Source organism: Lissotriton vulgaris, chromosome 1_1 (genome assembly GCF_964263255.1).
Source record: "Lissotriton vulgaris chromosome 1_1, aLisVul1.2, whole genome shotgun sequence".
In the NCBI taxonomy this organism is placed as follows: Eukaryota; Metazoa; Chordata; class Amphibia; order Caudata; family Salamandridae; genus Lissotriton; species Lissotriton vulgaris.
Window position 1 is genome coordinate 961,020,477 of NC_141685.1, and position 22,862 is coordinate 961,043,338.

The following is a 22,862-nucleotide window of genomic DNA, read 5'->3' on the forward strand; positions in this document are numbered from 1 at the left end:
GGTGCTCCTCCTCCACCTGCGGCCGCAATTGCGTCTTGGACTGCGGCCGTGGAGGATTCGGGCCCCAGCGGCGAAACTGGTCCCCTTGGCTGAAGCGCGGGGCACCCCCTCACATGCGCAGCTGCACCCTCGGACAAAGATGGTGGCTGTAGTGGCGGAGGTGGACTTGGGCACCACAGAGGGGCTCTGACTGTCTCAGGAGGGATATTCGTGGAGACGTCCCCCAGAAGATACAACAGAGGCAGTGGCACTCGAGGAGCACTGTATCGTATAGCGGCCTTGTACTGTACGTACTGCAAATGTGAGGACGATCGGGTAAGGGCTGTGAAGCGGGGACACCAATTGCGGACATAGCGAGGAGGTAGAGCAGAGGTGGTAAGGAGACTGCTGAGGGAAGTGGCGTGTGGCTTACTATGATACATGGAACTGTGAAGGCTGCATGGGGTTCTGTGATCCGTAACTACACTGTGTGACACTGAGCTCCCACAAGCAGACCCGAGACGGGTACAATGGCTCCATTAGATGACACTGGCACTGATGGGGCGAGAGATCAAGCGCAGGATAGACAATGAAGACTGGATCATGGGCTTCTCCACGTGCCAAACCCTAGCTGTTGACGCGTGGTGAACTTGCAATATACACAGCCATATCACTGAGGGCGCTGACACTTGGAAGGGGGTTTTCTGTGAACAAAGTACAAGGGTATGATGATGGCATTGATCCCGGGACCCGCTTAAAGCCTTCCGCCAGAGATAACACACTGTAAACTGCGTGAGGAGTGTACTTGCCCGAACGAGGAAGGGGCTGGAGTACCTGCAGTGTCACGAGGGGGTGAGGTAAAGATCATCTGTTCTGAAGGGTGCTGACGCCGCTAACAAACACCATACTAACACAGAACAATGGGGCGGAACAGGACGAAGCAGCAGGACCAAAGCTGCACAGACTGTGTACAAGACGCAACGAACAGTGTGGACAGCACGCTTGCTTCTGGTTGTATCCCACCCACTACAGTGACTGCTCAGGAGGATAAATTGGACCTGATATTAAAGAAAGTGCGAGTCTCTAGGAAAGCAATCGAGCTCCAGATTGTGGCATTGACCACTGGCCTTAATTTGCTTCGGGCAGATCACGCGAACACGGCCGGATAAAGTAAAAGAAAATGCGGTTACGCTGGCTGAGGTGGTACAGAGACAAAAACAGACTGAAACTGACGTGAAGCAGTTGCAGACCCAGGTTGCCACTTTGCTTGACCATGTGGAGGATACAGACGGTAGGGCAAGAAGGAACAACATCCGAATGATTGGAATGCCGGAGAAGAGTGAAGGATCCAACGCATCAGGATATATGGAGCAGTGGTTCAGAGATCACGTCACGATGGAAGGACTCTCTACACAATACTGTATAGAGCACGCGTATAGAATACCCACGGGAAGGCCAAAGCCGGGAGCCCCACCCTGGCCCCTTATAGTCAAGCTGCTGAATTTTCGTAAACGAGACACCCTTCTGCAAAAAGCCAGGGAATCAGCAGGATAAACATTGAAAATGCAAGAATCTCATTATATCCTGCTTACACGATGATGGTGCAAAGACAGCGGTCTTCCTTTATGGCGGTCAAATGGAGGCTCAGGGACCAGAATCTAAAGTATGCACTACTCTTCCCGGCACGACAAAAAATAATACATGAACAGAAATCTTACTTTTTTTAAATCCCTGGGGACGTTGAAGACTGGCTAGAGGTGATGGAACTAACCAATGCTGTAGAGATCACCACACAACTTAAGGATAGAAGTTGATCCTCCGCTGTCATCTCAGCGGGTCGTAGAGGCGGAAGATCGCGCTGAACCACTGCACGTACATATGTCACCTCGCAACAGATACGGCAAAACAAGTTGCAAGCGATCATTGCTATGGCTACTTTCACGAATGCCCCAAGAACGGACACTAAGTCCTCCTCAGAAGAAGAAGTGACGCATGAATCAGGCTCTGAAGGCAGTGTGGCCCTGTTTCCTTCAGCTACCCCACAGCTGATTATCGAACTGTTTGGTTGACGGGACTCGTGCAAGTATCATTTTTCCTTCGTAACTGCATTATGTAACCCTGATTGCCCCCCTTACGATGCTGGGAGATTTATTGCAGCTGGCATGCATTAATAGGGCCCAGGGTACCGTAGACGCTTAAGAGTAGTACTTAGAAGACGCAGAAACCACATGCAGAGTGCAGGCATTGCCCCCCATATGGCGAAGGCTCTCTTCATGACCATTATGTTATTACTAGTTCAGTTCTGTTATATGGTCTGGTATAGTTTGGAGACCAGACCAAGTATTGGGAAGGTTGGGGTGTGGGACGGTCTCAGCATGCATGTCCTTGTAGCTACGCTGACTTACTTGGGAACCATGTTGCCATGCACTTTGCCACAAAACATAGTACGATTTATACGCTGGGAAAATACACCATTATAACATGGAGCATACGAGGTATGGGCACAATACACAAATGTCATTGGATCCACGCACACCTACAATCCCGTAAAGCACAGATACTATACCTGCATGAGTCTCATATGGTGGAAAATGAGGTGGTGAAACTCAGAAAGAAATGGTGGGGTCAAATTTTCTCAACCTCTTATTCTAACTATGCAAGGGGGGCCACGATCTGGATACGGCATGGAGTGCCGTTTGTAGCGCAAGAACAGAGGATTCACAAATTGGGTAGATATGTGTTTGTGAAGAGAACACTAGACGGACAACTGGTGGTGCTGGGTATGATATACGCCCCTAACTTTCACCAAGATAAGTATTGAGACACAGTGAGCGGGGCGCTGGCGGGATGGGACACATGCCCATGGATAGTGGGAAGAGACTGCAATACGGTGATGGATGTGTCCTTGGATAGATCACACCTGCCATTACGTGGAGCTGGGGTCTTTAAACAGACCGAGTCATTGGTTAGGTGGGCCGGAGGATGAGGGCTATGTGATGTGTGGAGAATGCGGCATCCTGCACAAAGGTAATATTCCTTCTATTCCGCAGTACATGATCTCCACACTAGGCTCAACAGGATATTTGTTCTGATAGAATAGCCATGCAAGTGCTTCATTCCACATACCTGCCCAAGACTTTTTCGGATCATAACCCACTGGAGATAGTTGTCACATGGGGCAGAGTGCCCACCCCGGTCCCTACGTGGTGGTTATGGCCACAGTTGTTGGAAGACCCAGTGTTCCGCAATGATCTCTCAAACACTATAGAATGTTACTTTGCAGAAAATAGTAATTCGGCAATGAGCAGACTGGTGGAGTGGGATGCCTTTAAGGCAGTCATAAGGGGGAAAGTGATTAGAATGACAGTAGGCGCAAGATAGATCCCTAGTGGAGGTAGAGGAGAGGATGGGCAGATTAGAGCAAGAGGCAGTGACAAACGAAGAGCAAAAGAGCCCATTAGAAGAGGCGCAAATTAAACACGCTGAACTCTTGGAGTCACTAAGGGTCATAGACTATCAGGCATATACCAGATGCACCCACACCGAAGCAGATAAGGCAGGGGCCTTGCTTGTTGGACTGATCCGGGACACCCCTTCTGCAGTGGTGATACGCGAAATTAGCACAGAGGATGGAACAACGGTAATTAATCAGTAAGATATCAAAGATGCCTTCCGTAAATATTATGCTGCACTATACGGTTCGACAGATTACGCGACAAGAGAACAAACAGAGGCTTTCTTATCCTGTTTAACATTTACAGTGCTCCCGACATTGGCAAAGAAAGACCTCACTGGGCCCATGAGATCAAAGTTGCTATGAAGGGTCTTCCACGTAATAAAACCCCTGGTATGGATGGGCTCCCCATTGAATTCTATGCTAGATATGCAGAGGCCCTAGTACCCCAATTAATGGAACCGTTTAAAGCAGTATGGGACAAGGGTTCCCTATCGATCACTACAGCGCAGGCACTTGTCATATCGCTACCAAAGCCAGGGAGAGACCACGCAGACATAGCTAATTATCGCCCACTATCATTGTTGTCCACAGAATATAAAATATTGAGTACTGGCCAACAGATTACTGCCATACCTGCCAAAATTGGTCCACATAGACCAAACCGGGTTTTTGCCAGTGCGGAGCACATCACTAAATATTAGGAAACTAGGGCCCAGATGTAGGTGGCCCAATACAGGTCAGAAACGGCCGAAATTATCAAATTTCGGCCGTTACCGACCGGTATTGGGCATTTGGAATGTAGGGGACCCCAAAACATCCGAATCGGTAAATATAACAAATCGGTAAAGTTTCCGAATCGGAACCTTTACCGAATCAGTAAATGTACCGAATTGGTAAAGTTTCCGATTCGGAAACTTTACAGAATCGGAAAATAAGAAATTAATTTCGAGATGTAGGTACCCTTTTAAATACCGAATTTGCATGAAATTCAGTATTTAAGAGTCGGTATTTACCATGGATTGAAATCAGGTGGTAACTAGATGGAGGCTAAAAAAAAGGCCCCAAAATGCACCACTTTCACCAGAATGGCAGCATTCTATGTCATTGCGAGGCGGCTACGGCTACAGGCAGAAGGAGAGAGGGTCTGGAGGAGGGAGGAGCAGGTGTACAGGCAGAGGATCACTCTATTCCAGCTAACTGAGCCTGAGATCCTACAGAGGTACAGGCTGGCCCCCCAAACTATCCTGGACCTTATCAGGGATCTCCACTCACTGTTGGACCATCCAACCCCAAGGGCACACGCCATCCAACCCCATGTGCAGGTGCTGTGCAGCCTACACCTGCTTACATCTGAGAGTTACCAGAGTGTGGTTGCTGCGGTAGGTGGGGTGTCCCAGAGCTGTCTGTCCCGTTTCTTCCAAAAATTCCTTGATGCCATGTTACAGAGAATGCATTACTACATCAGCTTCCCTGCAACGCCTGCAGAACTGCTCAGGACAAAGACAGACCTTTATCAGATGGTGCATTCCCCAAACGTCATTGGCTGCATTGATGGTACCCACATTCCAATATGCCCACCTGCTGCCACAGAGTACATTTATCGGAACAGGAAGTCCTCCCACACCATAAACGTACAGGTGATCTGTGATTCCAAGTACATGATCACTGACATAGTAGCCAAATTTCCCGGGAGTACCCACGACTCTTACATCTTCCAAAACAGTGGGATCTACGCACAGCTGACAGCGGGGGAATTTGGCGAAGGATACTTGCTAGGTAACACACTGTATGAAACTCCCCTGATACATATAGCAGATGTATGTGTGTGTGTGCATGTGAGTAATGTTTTTTCTTCTTGCAATTAGGGGACAGTGCATATGCCCTCCGGTCCTTCATCCTCACACCCTACCTCAACCCTACAACACTAAGCCAGAGGATATACAACAGGGCACACAAAACAACCCGAAACATTGTGGAGCACCCCTTTGGTATGTGGAAGAGCAGATTTTGCTGCCTACATAAGAGTGGAGGGGCCCGCCAGTACACACCGATCACCTGCTGCAAGATGATTGCAGCCTGTGTAATGCTTCACAACCTTGTAGTTAAGAAGGGCACCGAAGTGGATATCTTTGATTATGAGGACCATGATGACGACCAAGCACTGCCTGAACCACACACATCTGGAATTGCAACACCAACTGATGGCAGACACAGACGGGAAGAGGTCACACACAACTTCTTTTAAGTAAGTAAAGAGACACAAACAGGTGGAGTATGCACTTAATGTAGTTTAATTGTGTCATGACGTAGGTTACTAAAGCACAAATGTGCAACAAACATTTTTAACTTAAATGATGTCATTCCTGGTTCACTTCACCATGAACTGTCATAGTCATTTTCGCCCTCGCTTCCCAGGGCCACTTGTATGGTGCTCACTGTGCTCACTTTCTTGCTAGCATGTGGTCTCAGCGTGGCGCCTGCTGCTCCTCCTTGTCTCTGTGACAAGGGAGCTTGCCATGCTGCTCCTGCTTGTGCTCTCCTCACTCACAGGCACATCCAGAGCAGCTGTTTGTGCTGTTTGGGCATTTAACTGTGCCTCAGGAGCACTGGTCATCCTGCCCATGCCCCTAGTGACCTCATTGCTATTTTGGGTCATTGCCTCCTGCATGTTACTGCTTCTCCTGCATAGCAGGGATGTGGCAGTTGCCAGGCGGTTGATTGCTTTATTTTGGTCATGAGCACGCTGCCTTTCCTTGCGCCTTGACTCAAAATCAGTGTCTAGTTTGGTGCATAGCAACTGCACCGATTGGGTCATTTCGCGCATCCCTGCTGCCATCTCTTGGTTCTCTTCAACAAGCTCCCTGATGCCCTTTCCTATGTCTCCTATGTTGTTGTTCAGGGACCTCAGTTGGCCTTGTCATCACTGGATGGCTCTTCCCTGCATCCTCTGGATTCTCACCATGGATCCCTCCAGGCCACGGAACACACTTTGACCCTCCACAGGTGTATTTGAACAATAATTAATTGGTAATTAATTAAAATATAATTGGTAATTATTTTTAATTAATTGATTAATTGATAATCATGTTAATTTTAGTAATTTATTTTCTGTAGCGGGTTGTGGGTTTATAGGTGAATAGGGTGGGAAGTAATTTAATTATAATTAATTAAATATGTTAATTTATTTATTGGTATTTCTTTTTAATGAATTATTAATTAATTATTAATTGGTAATTAATTAAAATATAATTGGTAATTAATTAAAATTAATAGATTAATTGATAAATATGTTAATTTTAGTAATTTATTTTCAGTAGCGGGCTGTGGGTTTATAGGGGAATAGGGTGGAAAGTTATTTAATTATAAATAATTAAATATGTTAATTTATTTATTTGTATTTATTGTGAAATAATTGTTAATTAATTATTAATTGGTCATTAATTAAAAAAAATGGGTAATTAATTTAAATTAATTTATTAATTGATAATTATGTTAATTTTATTAATTTAGTTTCTGTAGTGGGTTGTGGGTTTATAGGGGAATAGGGTGGGGAGAAATTTAATTGTAAGTAATTCTATTTTTAAATTATTTTTTTATTTTATCAAATTTTTAATTATTTTCTAATTTTTAATTAATGTATTTTTGATTGGTAAATACTTTGTATTAGTAGGTAATTATGTTTATTAATTAATTTTTATTTGCATTTTTAATTGATTAATTAATATATTATATAAAAGTGTTAAGTATTTTAATTAATTTGTAATTGGTATTATTATTTACTTTATTTTTATTTATATATGAAGTATTTACTTTCCCTACTGTTGCACTCACTGGAGTGGGAATAGTAATTTTTACCCTCCTGCTATCCAATGCTTTCCCTACTGTTGCACTCACTAGAGTGGGAATAGTGATTTTTACCCCTACGCTATCCAACGCTTTCTCTGCTGTTGCACTCTGTGGAGTGGGATTAGTAGTTTTTATCCCTATGCTATCCAGTGCTTTCCCTACTGTTGCACTCTCTGGAGTTGGAATAGTAATTTTTACCCCTACGCTATCCAACGCTTTCCCTACTGTTGCACTCTCTGGAGTGGGAATAGTATTTTTTACCTCTACGCTATCCAACGCTTTCCCTACTGTTGCACTCTCTGGAGTGGGAATAGTAATTTTTACCCCTACGCTATCCTGCGCTTTCCCTACTGTTGCGCTCTCTGGAGTTGGAATAGTAATTTTTACCCCTACGCTATCCAACGCTTTCCCTACTGTTGCACTCTCTGGAGTGGGAATAGTAATTTTTACCACTACGCTATCCAACGCTTTCCCTACTGTTGCACTCTCTGGAGTGGGAATAGTAATTTTTACCCCTACGCTATCCAGAGCTTTCCCTACTGTTGCACTCTCCGGAGTTGGAATAGTATTTTTTACCCCTACGCTATCCAACGCTTTCCCTACTGTTGCACTCTCTGGAGTGGGAATAGTAATTTTTACCCCTACGCTATCCAGCGCTTTCCCTACTGTTGCACTCTCTGGAGATGGAATAGTAATTTTTACCCCTACGCTATCCAACGTATTCCCTACTGTTGTGCTCTCTGGAGTTGGAATAGTAATTTTTACCCCTATGCTATCCAACGCTTTCCCTACAGTTGCACTCTCTGGAGTGGGAATAGTAATTTTTAACCTCTACGCTATCCAGCGCTTTCCCTACTGTTGCACTCTCTGGAGTGGGAATAGTAATTTTTACCACTACGCTATCCAACGCTTTCCCTACTGTTGCACTCTCTGGAGTGGGAATAGTAATTTTTACCCCTACACTATCCAGCGCTTTCCCTACTGTTGCACTCTCCGGAGATGGAATAGTATTTTTTACCCCTACGCTATCCAACGCTTTCCCTACTGTTGTATTCACTGGAGTGGTTATAGGAAATTTTACCCTTTCCGCTATCCTACGGTAAAAATATAATATTTTTTTTATTAATATTACATTTATTACCCACTGGCGGTCACCAGTAGGTATATATAGTTAGGATTTTTTTGAATAGGGATTTCTGAAAATTCTATGTTGAATAACTTTGGCGTTGATGGACGGAATTGGCTGAAATTGTCAGGAAAATGGCACATTTTCTTCCTGAGCGTCCCCTGAAAGGTTGGGGGGGTTTCGTCAAGCAGGGGGCCGAGAAAAAAGGGCGGTCCCAAAACGTGTTTTTAACATTGAGTTTTCCATAGGGCGGTTGGACTCACTTTTAGCTCGAACGGCTGAATGGATTTCCACAAAACGTGGCAAAATTGTAGGGACTGGTAGCCCGATGTGCCTTTGCTATGTGTCAAGATATATGCTCCAGTGGTTTTTACGAAAATTAACTTTGAAAAATATATATTGGGCTACATTGGGCTATATATATGTTAGAGCCCAAATGTAGCCCAATGTAGCCCAATGTAGCCCAAAGATGGCCACCAGAGACAAAAAAAACAAATGTAGCCCAAATATCAGCCAGATGTAGCCCAACTATAGCCCAGTGACAGAATGTCCCAGAGTGTTCTAAAGAACAACTAGAGCGCTAACAGTCTTATTTATGACAAAAGTATGGCTCACCTGAAGTCATCTTGATTGGAATAAAGTGTTAACACTTAAAACATTTAATTTGTAAAGGACCAAAATGAGGGGTTTCATTTTGCCATAGAAATGTTATATATTACCTACTGGCGGTCGCCAGCAGGTATATATAGTTAGGATTTTTTTGAATAGGGATTTCTGAAAATTCTATGTTGAATAACTTTGGCGTTGATGGACGGAATCGGCTGAAATTTTCAGGAAAATGGCACATTTTGTTTCTGAGCGTCCCCTGAAAGTTTGGGGGGGTTTCGTCAAGCGGGGGCCGAGAAAAAAAGGGGGTCCCAAAACGTGTTTTTAACATTGGGTTTTCCATAGGGCGGTTGGACTCACTTTTAGCTCGAACGACTGAATGGATTGCCTCAAAACTTGGCAAAATTGTAGGGACTGGTAGCCCGATGTGCCTTTGCTATGTCTCAAGATAGATGCTTCAGTGGTTTTTACGAAAATTAACTTTGAAAAATATATATTGGGCTACATTGGGCTATATATATGTTAGAGCCCAAATGTAGCCCAATGTAGCCCAATGTAGCCCAAAGATGGCCACCAGAGACAAAAAAAACCAAATGTAGCCCAAATATCAGCCAGATGTAGCCCAACTATGGCCCAGCGACAGATTGTCCCAGAGTGTTCTAAAGAACAACTAGAGCGCCAACAGTTTTACTTATGACAAAAGTATGGCACACCTGAAGTCATCTTGATTGGAATAAAGTGTTAACACTTAAAACATTTAATTTGCAAAGGAACAAAATGAGGGGTTTCATTTTGCTATAGAAATGTTATATATATATATATATATATATATATATATATATATATATATATATATATATATATATATATATATATATATATATATATATATATTCACTGAAAAAACCATAGGTTATAGACCATATATAGTCAGGAATTAGCATTTACAAAACCTTGAAAATTCACTGAAAAAACCATAGGTTATAGACCATATATAGTTAGGAATTAGCATTTACAAAACCTTATTTTACTCACACAAAACCATTGAAATTTGCATATATAGTTAGTTGACATCACTGATGACATCTCAAATGACATCACTGATGACATCACTGATGACATCTCAAATGACATCACTGATGACATCACTGATGACATCACTGATGACATCTCAAATGACATCACTGATGACATCACTGATGACATCTCATTTGACATTACTGATCACATCACTGATGACATCATTCATGTGATAATACGATGAACCTCTTCAGATTCTCATATAACCTTAGATACACTCAGTGTAAACAGACACTCACAGACTGTCACTCATCCATGGAGTTACTCACACACCTAGTCAGTCATGCAAAGAATCAATCACACCTCCATTTCCTCAACTATACAGTTATACACACCTTACTTATTCAAACATATACTAACACATATTTACTCTCTTATACAATCCCTGATACAAGTTCACAATGATCCATACAGCCACTCACACATTCACTGGCTCTTATGCACAGTTATTTATATATGTCAACTCTCACATGTACTGTGTTTTACATATGTACTTACTTTGACATGTAGCACTGAGATATCCATTCACTCACCAATACACTCATGCACACAGTCAACCGCCCATACAGCTGTTTCCACATGCCCTTTTGAACCCATACATCTAGTGAATCAACTGCTCACACATCTATGCACAGAGTCATACACCTCCCAGCCACCCACACATACACTCAGTCTCCCATACAAATACTTGGGCAACCAATCAATAACCCATATAGTTACTCATATAGCTACTGATCAACACATGCAGCAGTTTACAGAACAACAGACATAATGATGTACAAATTAAGACAGTTTAGTCACTAACCCATGCACTCAGTGAGACACATTTAATCAATGACTCATACAGTCAGCCATGCACCTACTAAATCCTTCATCCAGACACTTATACATCCACTCATTCTTCAATATGTAAGACATATTTTAACTTTACAGAAACATACAGTCACTGGATGTTGTCATCAGTGATGTCATCAGTGATGTCATTTGAGATGTCATCAGTGATGTCATCAGTGATGTCACTGATCATGTCATGAATGATGTAATATGTGACATGATCAGTAGTGGATTGCGGGTGCGCGATATATAGTTAGTGCAACTAACTATATATGAAATTTCAATGGTTTTGTGTGAGTAAAATAAGGTTTTGTAAATGCTAATTCCTAACTATATATGGTCTATAACCTATGGTTTTTTCAGTGAATATATATATATATGTATATGTATTAACAAATCAATTTGTATAGTTTTTTATTTACTTACATTAGTTATTTATTAATTTAAGGTTATTTAAGTATTTTAAGTATGTTTAAGTTCATTATATTTATTATTTCATTAATTTCTAATTAATTTAAAGCATTTAAAAAAATTCGATATTTTGCCTAACTATATTTTTTACATCAATATTTTTGATTCAATATTTTTGTACTTACCTGTTTGGAGATAGGAGGTTGATATTTTGGCATTCTATATATTTACCTCGATATTTTGGTAGGTCGATATTTTGGCATTCTATATTATGTCAGTGATCCGTGTAAGTGTTCAAGAGGAGGAGCTGTTGATACAGGTCTGAGATTAATTTCTTCTCAGAAGTGCGGGTGACTAGCCATATCTTGTAGGGAGTTAGATGTCGTTGTGCTCCAGGTCGAACCTCAGGGTGGAGTGCCCAGTGACGCACCTGTATGTAGGATAGCCTGCTATCCTCCGGGGTGCCATAGTCCTTCTTCATCTGTGGAAAGAAGAGGATACCATCCACACTAAAAAGATGTCCCAGGGCTTTGCACAGGGACTGTCACCAGGCCGCAAAAGCCTTAGGGTCCAGTCATGGGGTGAAGTCGGGGTTAGCAAATAGCGGTATTAAAGGGGAGGGGAACGATGTCAACTTATGTTTGATGGCGACCTGATCCCACACCTCCATAACCGTGCCTGTGATCTGGGACGCAAAGAGGTTGGGCGGCCGATGGCGCCTGGGGAGAAAGAGGATCCCCTGGAGGGACATGCCCACTACAGCCTGGTCCTGGAAGAACCAAGTCTTGCCGGAGTCCAGTTGATACCACTCCACCAAGATTCGGAGTTGTGTTGCGTTAAAATAAAGTTGGAGATCCGGTATGCCCACGCCGCCATGGTCAGGTGGGAGAACTGCGATATCATGTTTAAAGCATGGGTGGCATCCCTGCCAAATGAAGCATGCCAGATCGGACTGTGTTTGTTGGATTCAGCCTTTCGGTGGCCGTAAGGGAAGGGTCTGGAACAGATAAAGTATCTGTGGCAGAAGGGTCATTTTCGTGGCAGCTATCCCCCCAAGCCATGAGAGAGAGTGGCGCTTCTATCGCCTGAGTTCTTCGCACAGCTGCGTGCAAAGTCTGGTATAATTCGCCTCAATGGTAGCTGGAATAGTGGGGCCTAGAAGGACTCCTAGGTAAGGGAACGTGGTGCATGACCATTGCACATCATGTTCCCCTTGAACCTCTGCCAGCGTCTCCGGTGACAGGGATACATTAAGGGCAATCGATTTGTCTGTATTGATCTTGAAACTGGAAGCGAGTACAAAGGTATGGAGTTCAATAAAAAGCGCACGAAGTGATTGAACCGGTTCGGTGAGAGAAAGTAATACATTGTCCGCGTAGAGGCTGATTTTGTGAGTGTCTCCTCCGAACTGAATGCCCTTGATAAGGGCGTGCTGCCTGACTCGCTGCACCAGAGGTTCCATATAGAGGGCGAATAAGATAGGGGAGAGGGGGCATCCTTGTCTGGTCCCCCTGCCAATTGGGAAGCGAGAGGAAGTGTGGCCGTTGACGCGTACAGTGGCAGAAGGTTGCCTGTAGCAGTTTAAGATACAAGTACAGAGAACATCCCCCAGGCTGAAGTGACGCAGAACTTGTTCCAGATAGGGCCAGTGCACCCTATCAAACGCCTTTTTAGGCGTCGATAGTGAGGAGCATGCAATCTGGCCTCGTGCGTGAACTCGCTTCAATGAGGTGGAGGACCCTCCTAGTGTTGTCACTAGTTTGCCGCTGCGGTATGAAGCCCGCCTGATCCGACTCCACCAGTTGTTGCATGTACGGTGCAAGCCGGTTCACCAGAATTCCGGTGTACAGTTTGAAATCAATGTTTAATAGCGAGATCGGCCGATATGAGCTACAGCGGGCCCCATCCCTACCAGGTTTCGGTATAACCGAAATGGCGGGCTCTAGAAGGTCTGCGGGGATCGCGCCCGGCTGGGCAAAGGAATTAAAGAGATCCCGCAGGAGGGGTGCCACCTGATGACAGAACGTTTTGTAAAAGATCGCTGGGTACCCATCGTGTCCGGGGGATTTCCCAAGCTTCAAGCGTGAGATCGCCGACACCACCTCCTCCATCCTATGGGTTGATCCAGAAACTCTGCCTGTGCCTGGTTCAGGGATGGGAGATGCGCCCCATGCAAATAAGACTGGCCTGCCTGTAGGTCGTCAGTGTCGCTGGCGTAGAGGGATTTATAGAACGACCCGAAGGTCTCCCCTATCACAGTGTCGTCCGCGACTACATCACCCTGCTCCGTCCGTATGGCCTGTACTACCTGCCTCTGGCATTGTTCACGCAGCTTGTTCGCCAGTAGTCATCCGCACCGGTCTCCCCTGCATAATAGGCATGCCGGAGCCGGAGGGCCGCATTCTCGGCAGCTTCCTGATCTAACGCGGCTAACATCTTCTGCTTGGCGCATAATTGACGCCAAGCCCGTGCCGCCCCCATGCGCTGGTGCATTTGCTCCAGCTCTGTCACCCGTTGTGCCATTTCAGCCCTTTTCTGTGCTCGCTTGCGATTGTTGGCCGTGGCGATGGAAAAAAATTTGCCTCGTAGGACCGCTTTAAGGGCAGCCCATTGAGTGGCCCGTGTCATGTCGGTGTTGTTGTTGTGTGTCTGGAAGTTCGTAATGGCGGTTTTAATTCGGTCTACTGTCGACGGGGTGTGGAGAAGGTTCTCCCTAAGACGCCAGTGTCGTTGTGGGGTTGGTGCGGCTGGGAAGAGGAATGTGGCCACCACCGGGGAGTGGTCCGACAGTGAGGCTGGCAAGATTTCCACTTCCCGCCCTCGCGGTACCATCGCAGAGGCGCAGAGGAAGTAGTCGAGCCTGGCGTAGGACTTATCGGCCCCAGAATGGTAAGTGTATGCGGTGCTACGTGGGTGGATGTGTCGCCACAGATCCGTGAGGCCTAGATCTCGAAGGTGTGCATGTCCAGACTTGGAGAGGGCCCCACCTGGCCTGACCTCTGGCAGGAGCGGTCAGCTATGTTATGGAAAACGAGGTTGAGGTCACCCCCAAGCAGTAGGTGTCGTTCAGTGTTGGCTGTGGCAGCCGCTAACGCTGTCTGGAGAAATGTTTCCTGCCCCTCATTGGGCGCGTAAATCGAGCCCACCAGTAATGTCAGTCCCGCTATCAGAAAGCGATACACCAAAAGTCGCCCTTTTAGCTCTGCCTCTCGCTGTAGGACTCTACCCGTGAAAGATTTGGATACCAGTATTGCCACCCCAGACACTTTTTTGGAAGAGGACAGAAGAGTTGTGTGGGAAAGGCCCGTGTTCTAAGTCGGTGCTGGTCTTTGGGCAACAAGTGAGTCTCCTGGAGAAGGCAAATGTCAGCCGAGGAGTGTTCCAAAAGGGAGAGGACCGCTCGGCTCTTAATTGGGTTGTTGAGCCCTCTCACATTCAGGGAAAGGACTTTAAGGTTGTGGAGTGCCATAGCCCGTCACGTTGGACTCCAGAGCTCTGTGTAGCGTGTGGGAAAGAAAACAGAAAAGGGGGGGGGAAAGGGGGCAAAAGGAAGCCCCACCCCTCCAAAACAACCCTCCCAACAGACCCCCCCTCTCTGAACTGCCCCATCCCCCATCCCCCCCCCTCCCCCAGAACCCCCAACTCCAACTCCCCCCTCCTTCCACCCCCCGCCCCTGCCACCCCCGTGCGATACCCCAACTAGTGAACATAGTCCCAGTCCTGCCTCCCTGCAGTGCAGGTCTGTGGTGTATTACCTGTGTGGACGTCCAGCCACATCGCTCCCCGTGGTGCCCCCCGCCCCCCCCCGGACCTGCGGAATGACTGATGCTGATGGTTTCTCCCCCCGGAGGCAAATCAGTCTACAAGAGCGGTGTTCTATGCCACCTCTTGGATGGTGTTGTCCATCTCTGTCTTGATGGTGTGCGCATCGGGCCTTGAACTTGCTCCAGACGACCGTCGCAGAACAATTTGCTGCCAGCCATCCCTAGACGGCCGCCCAGGTGGCTTCGGTGATGCACACTCCTCAGTCTGGTTGATGCCCAACAGGGCGCATGTGTCCTGGAGGGAGCGGAGCTGATGCAGGGCGCCGTTCCACCGGAAGATCAGGCGGAAGGGGTGTCCCCAGGCGTATGGTGTCTCTTTGCTCCTCAGAAAGTCAGTTGCCACCTTGAATGCCTTATGTTTTAGGAGTGTGATTGCTGACAAGTCCTGGAAGAGGGCCACCGGGTGGCCCCGAAACCGCAGGGGCTGCTGTCGCCGTGCCTCCCTGAGGATGCGCTCTATGAGAGGGTAGTCTGGTAGGAAGGCCAGGATGTCCGGAGCTGGCGTCGATGTCCGCCGCATTAAACCCACTCTGTGAGCTCTGCCTATTCTGATTGCAAAGTCCGCAGATTTGCCCAGGATGTCTTGGAATAGGGCTTGTAGGTACCCCGTGATATCTGTGCCTTCTTTAGGTGGAACGCCTCGGACCTGGATGTTGTTCCGCCGGGGCCTATTTTCCAAATCCTCGGCGTGGGCCTGGAGGTCGACTTGTTGTTCCTTCAGCCGTACTACCTCTTGCTGTAGCTGTTCCACTACCTCGTCCCTTGCGTGTCCCGCCTCTTCCATGGTGGATACCCTTTCGCCAAGGCCATCAACTTCTCTCGTGATCTCTCGGACTTTCCCTGCGACCTCTTGCTTCAAAGTATGGAAGTCCTCTCTAAGCGAATTGAAGAGAGTCTCCAGGAAGGATTTGGTGATGGGCACTTCCCCTTCGTTGGCCTCTTGGTGGGGCTTGGGTGCGCCCGGGGAGGATTGCCCTTTATCCCCCTTCAACTGTCCTTTGCCCAGCATTTCGGGGAGGGTGCGTTCTCCCCTTTTCCCCCTTAGGCCCGCCATTGTGTGTCTCGTGGTGGGGGTTATGGCCCTGCAACCCTCTCAGCTCGGCCCGGGTTCCTCTCTTCTGGGTCCCTGTCTTGCTCACCCGTCCCAGCTCCCGGGGGGGAGGGGTGGATGGGACAACGCGGAACCCCTCTCCAGGCAGCTCACTAGGTCTGTGCAACGTGGATACAGCCCAAACGGGGATGGCCCCCGGGGGCGCTGACTCCTGCACTGCTCCGGTCGGGTAGGCACGCAAGGGTGGCTGCTTTATGAACAATCTCTCTTACCTCGCCTCTCTTGTGTCTGCGGGGTAGGCCGCAGGGGCTCCCACGTGAGTCCGGCCGGCCGGCGATGCGCACCCCGTTCGCCTTTCGGGCCCCTGGTATCTTCTCCGGATCCTGGTGCCACCAGCTCAGTAGGACAGCCTCACGTAGCAGCAGAGAGGACAGGTGATCGTGCGGCAGGCCTCCGGCTCTGCTACGGGTGCTATGGAGGTGCGTTCGGACCGGGCCCTAGGCTGTGCTCCGGGCCCCCAGCCTGGAAACTCCCCCAAGGCCGTCTGCAGCTCTGATGGTGGGTGTGGAGCCGTTCCGTTTCTCCCTCGTGGTCACAGTAGCCCCCGCCGGGCGACTCGCGCTCTGAGGCCGCAGTGTAGGCCTACGCGGGTAGGACCTCCAGATGTAGGCCAGATCCCCGGCCTCAATTTCTCCGGACCCCTAGGTGCACCGGGGGAGTCTGGGGAGCGTCTCTGTGTGCCCCCGATCAGTGCAGAAGCGTCTGGCAGACCTCCTCTAGGCGGCAGGGCAGGGTGGGAGGGCCGTGCCGCAACCTCTCATAGGCCGCACCTCCGACCGGGGCGTGGCGCCGCCACTCACCGGCTTCCTCTGGGCTGTGGGGCCTACTCCTCTCGGCCCCCTCCGGAGTGGCATTGCTTGGGGCAGACGCGGCCCCCTGGATGGCAGCGGCGTCTGCCGCGGGCCTCAGTGGCCTACCGAGGCCTCCCGGTGGGGCACTCCAGATCGCGTCGCCGCCGCTGGCGTGCTCCCGCTCTGGCTCCCTCCGACTCGAAGGAAGGGAAACTGGCCCCAGGAGTGGCGGGGGTGAGTCTCTGTCCTCTCCTGCCCCCGTTACAGCATTGTGGGGGGGAGAGATGCGGAGCTAGGCGGCCCGGGAAAGTTGAAGGCGGAGGAGCTCACGGAGTGTGCGACTCCTCACTCCGCCATCTTGGCCTATATTTATAAGGAAATATAGAAAAATATTTTGCATATCATTAATCCTATTTGGGATATATGGGAAAAGCTGGCACAGCGTTACCAGCAGAGGTGGCTCCGTGATTTATATCGCTTGCTACAGAAATCTGTGTATATCCTGTATGTAGCATGTGAGAATGGTAATGAGAATAAGGTTTTCATCCTCTTCAGGTGGATTCATCAGGACCTAAGTAAGAAATAAATCGGGTACTGTTGTTTTATATAAACTTGACCATTAGGCAAGACTCAGCGCAACACAGGCATATCATTCCCGATCATTCTATAATCTAAAATGACTAGTTGATACTAAGGTATATCAATTTTTGTACACATATTTATTTCTTACTTAGGTCCTGATGAATCGCTAGTCACTGCACATTTGCGAGAAACATGTCGACTACTCTCTACACTTACTAGTCTAGTCTTGAATTAGGAAACATGACTTTTCATCGAGTGCAGACTAGTCTCTTCTTTTAATTGAAGCAGGGGACCCCCAGAATAAAACTTCCTCCTGGTACCCTTAGCCTCATTTTAACTCACCATTTCGTCTACACCTACCTGGCCATACACCCACACTTCACCCAAACGGCAGTTGGATAAGAAGATCTCCGCCAAAGAGACCCTCTTTGAGGTGTTGCCCGTTGGGTATTGCACCGGCGACCCAACGAGGAGCATTGCCAATGATGAAGCATGGCACCTGAAAGGGTTTGTGAGGCCACTATTTCCAACAAAATGGATGCCCTTCTGTAGGACTCTTCCGAGTCCCTACCACATCCAGACACTCACGTGACCTGTACACGTACTCTCCCCAGGAACAGCCCGGTACTTTTTTGTAACACATTGTCTTCGTTAATATCATGACCTGACACTTTGGCAAACTCAGTTGTTAATTCCATCATAGCCCTCATGGTTTTTGCAAAAATTAAGATATCATCTGCGTACAGTCCAACCTTCTTTGTCCAACCATTAAACTCAAAGGGCAAAATATTATTACAACTCCTAATTTTCCTGGCCAGTGGCTCGATGTAGAGGTCAAACAGTTATAGGGGGCACCCATTGCCTAGTACGTCTCATGATCTTTACTGGAAAAGTCAGTGCCCCATTAACTAACATTCTGGTTTCCGGAGCTGCGTAAATACTTTAAAAAACTCTACAGAAGTTGGGACCTAGATTGAAATATTTAACCACATTCTGCAAATAGGTCCAATTGACACGGTCAAACGCCTTGACTCCGTCTAACGCTATCACTGCCAAGGGGAGGCCATAAGCAGTTGACATGTCAATAGAGCCAATCCGTGAGTACGTCAATTCTTTCAGCGCTCTTCCTCTTATAAACCCCTTTTGATCTTCATTCACCATCGGAGGCATAAAACCATTCCGCCGTTCTGCCATAACCTTTGCAAACACCTTATAATATGTGTTTAGCAGGGAGATGGGCCTATACACGTCCACTTTTTGGGGGGATTTGTCAGGTTTTAAAATTTGGGTTATATTAGCTTCCTTCCAAGAATCGGGAAAGGCAGTGTCTGTCTGAAATATTGCGTTAAAAAGTTGCCTTAAAATAGGAACTATAGTACCAGCCAAAGACTTGTAGAGGGAGGCCGTCTGGCCCTGGAGCCTTCCCACGCTCCCCCCACTTTATCACCTCTTCAAGCTCCTCCACTGTGATCTCTTCGTCTAAGGCCTCCATTGCCTCCTCAGGAAAAGCCTCAAAGTGCTCCAGGAAAGGCAGCACAACCTCCTCATTTATAACCAGATCTTCTTTGTATACTGTCCCAATGTATCTAAAAAAAGCCGAACTAACACCCGAATCATTTTTTTTTACTATACATAGGGAGTACTGGATACCATGAAGGCTTTCTAAATTTGGGTCAGGAAGAACAGTGGTATGTCTAAAGTGCAGCAGTCAGAGTGGCGACGACTTACATATGTTTCTCTACTGCCCAAAGATACAGCTCTTCTGGGAGTCAGTCAGTAAGTGTCTGGCTAGCGCTCTAAACCTGGAAATTAAGGTAAGCGCTGTTTTGGCTACTTTTGGAGCTTTGGAATGTCAAAGTTTTGTTACTAAAGACTGTGCAAAATTGTTTTTTTATGCTATACTTTTAGCGCGTAGGGAGATATCTAAATTGTGGGTATCTCTGACACCTCCTACATTGGAGGATTGACTGAAATCTATGAGTTGGACTGCTAATTTGGACATTTCGGATCAGGGGAAAAGAAGATATGAATTTTGGACTCCCTTTGTGTCAAGGGGAAACTTAATGTTTGGAGGAATTGGTCCAACGGTTAAGCCTTCCTCTGCCTCTGCTGTGTACAGTCTTTCTCCGCGAGCAGAAGGACATGGGGAAGGGTCTGCGTTGGATGGAAGGAGGAGATCTCGTAATTGGTGGCATGGTTGCTATCTTGGGAGCCTAGACCTTATTACTCATGTCATAGCATATGAGGTTAGATAAGCCAAGGCTGGCATTGATAGAAGGACGAAGGGTGGAAGCAAGGCAAATGAGGACAAAAATAAAAAGGCAGAGAATAAAAAAAACACTTGGTCAAAAGATGAGAGAAAGGCAAAAGCAGCACAGAACGAGTGAAGGTGGTGAAAAATAGGTGAGAGCATACAGGGAGTGAAAGAGAGCAATATACAGAGAAAGAGGAGCATGGAGGGAGCCTTGAGGTGCTGGAGCTGGGTTTGAAACAGCCTTGATCGGTCAGAGTACTCTCACAGGTAAGTCCTGGCGGGCTAGGGCCACCATCAGCTTAATCCAGATCCACCTTAAAGTGGAGAAATCCAGGCCTACCTCAAACTGGAATATGCAATTGGATTCAACGGCAAATCCCTAAGGGCCAGATGTACAAAATATCCATTTTGTGATTTGGTAATTGTGATTTTTAGGTAATTGCAATTAGGTCATCGAAAACAGCATGCATGGAAGCTGGCTTGGCCCAAATTGTGATTTGGAAACGAGTCGTTTGCAAAATAGGAAATCGCTATTTGCGATTACCAATTTGGTCGAAAATAGCAAATGCGGTTGCAAATAGCGGACGCATTGAAAAATTACAAATTCTGATTCCTGGTTCCGGGAGATAACCCCTGCAACAGTAAGCACAGGATCCCAGCAGCCAGGAAAGGAGGCAGAGAGAGACTGGAGAGCTGCAGAGTCCAGGCAGTGATCTGAAGAGCGCAAAACCAGTCACCCAACACCAGGAATGGCCAGCCAGGAGCAGGGGAAGGAAGAGAAAATATAAGGTCTCAGAGCAGGACTTTGCGATTTTCATTGAGGAGGGTTGCAACAACCACAACCTCTAGTTTTGACGGGCATCCATGACAGTGCCAGGGACACAGAAGCACAAGACAAAAAAGGGAATGCAGTAGAAGATAAATGCTGTGGGTGTGGCACAGCGTTCTGGTGAAGAGATTCGCAAGAGGTGGTATGATCTCTGTTCACGCATGAAGAGAAAGATCATAACATGCTTGAGCGAGACCCGTGCCACAGGAGGTGGACTCTGTACTGCATCCCCACCCACAACACTGGAGGCAATGGTGGAGTCCACAATGGAGCCAGAGGCTGGCATTGGATTTGCCAACGTGAACACGTTTGCACATGTACCATTGCAAAGTACGAGCAAAACTTAATATATGGCTACATTTCTGAGCTTGTACCTGGTGTCCACATGCATGTAAAAGAAAGTCAAATAGACTTATCAGTTTGGGATTATACTATGTCCAAAAGCCCACATTGTGTACTATGGGACTTTTAGTCATAGACAAAAACTTTTTAGTCCATGTCAGGCATTTGTGGAATTAATTTGTACAACTAATGAACATGTGTTCCACATGTAATGTTTTTAATGGCATCTCCGTTATCCAATTAGATGCACCTGGGGAAGGCATGGAAGGCCCAATAGATGAGGGCGAAGAGCAGGCATGGATGGTGGTAGAAGAAGCAGAAGTGCAGGAGAGTCTGCCTACTATACCTCATTGACACTCCAGCAGCATGTCCTTCCCCCCACAGCCAAAGAGTCCCACAAACACAATTAGTTATTTTCCATTTAAACAATTCCACTTTCTTCTATTTTTCTCTTCAGAGCCTGAAAATTGATTAAATCAGCTCTTGCATGAAAAATAACCAAAGGGTCAACGCGTCTCCAATAAAGTGGTGCCGGTGTAATTCTCAGAACATCCAACCACGCGCAGCATCCTTGTGCTATTCCCAGACTTCTGGGTAAGAGGGTCAACCCCCTTTTTTCCATCCAACTATTCAATTATTAGAGTCCCTCTGAAAGAAACCAATAGCGTGGGTTTTTTTTCTTTTTATTTTGTCTTGTTCAGGGTGAAAGCCTTAAATCAACAATACACCGGTGGCTCCCTTAACCTCAAGTTAATTGAAACATATATCAAGGTAAATACCTCAAATAAGTCTATGTATATTAATCAAAGAGCTAATCAAATATATTGATCTCTAAACACTCAATATTTCCACATATAGGACGGTGCAGAACTCAAACGTCCCCAATTATTTTATGGACATACACCTGGTGATAAGACGTTTACCTCATAGAGTGGGTCAAATTCCCCAAATTGAATACAGGGATTGATACCTTTCTTTATAGAGGTATGCATTTTCCACCTTGTTTTATTGATGTATTAGTAATAAGTGTAATAGTGAATTTTAGAGTAAGAGTACTATTTTCCCTTATGTTTCCAGCAATTGGGGCATTAGAGAATCCAAAGTTAGAGCACTATATATTTTTAGGACTAAACCCTCCAAACCACATGTTCAATAAATCTACTAAATAAAAGAGGTGCCTTAAATGTTCACTCTTTGTTCTAGTGTAAGAGTCTATCTTAGCAATGTTAAAAAAGTTTCCTTGTGAAAAAAAAGCAAAATTGTCAAAATGTCTAATTACATGTTTCTTTTTAACTAGAACTTTGTCCTGATGAAGGTGCTATCACAAAACCGAAATGCTGCGTCGACAACTTTGTAGTTTTTCACAAACATAATCAAATTTCTGTGAATATATCCAGTTGATTTTTAACAAAGATAATACATTTCTGTGATTTTACTTAATTCTTTACTGTTTTAAATGGCACTATGAATGTATTAATTTTATCAAATAAATTGTACAATTGTCTAAATATTATTGTATATTATTTTCTAAGTTTGTGTCTATTGTGGTGATCTATTGGATATGTGGTTATTATATTAAGGGGTTTGTAAACGTCAAGTGTAGATTATTTCTAGATTCTAGAAGAGTAGGGACTTTTTTCATTTTCCATACATTGCTCCTTGTCCCTAATTGAATTTGTAAGGAGACCTCCCTGCTTTTTGATATCTTCTCCCCACAGCCACCATCAGTTGAGGGAGAGGTTGCCATACAGCTACCCACTCCAACCACGCAGCCAGTTGTCAGGTCCCTA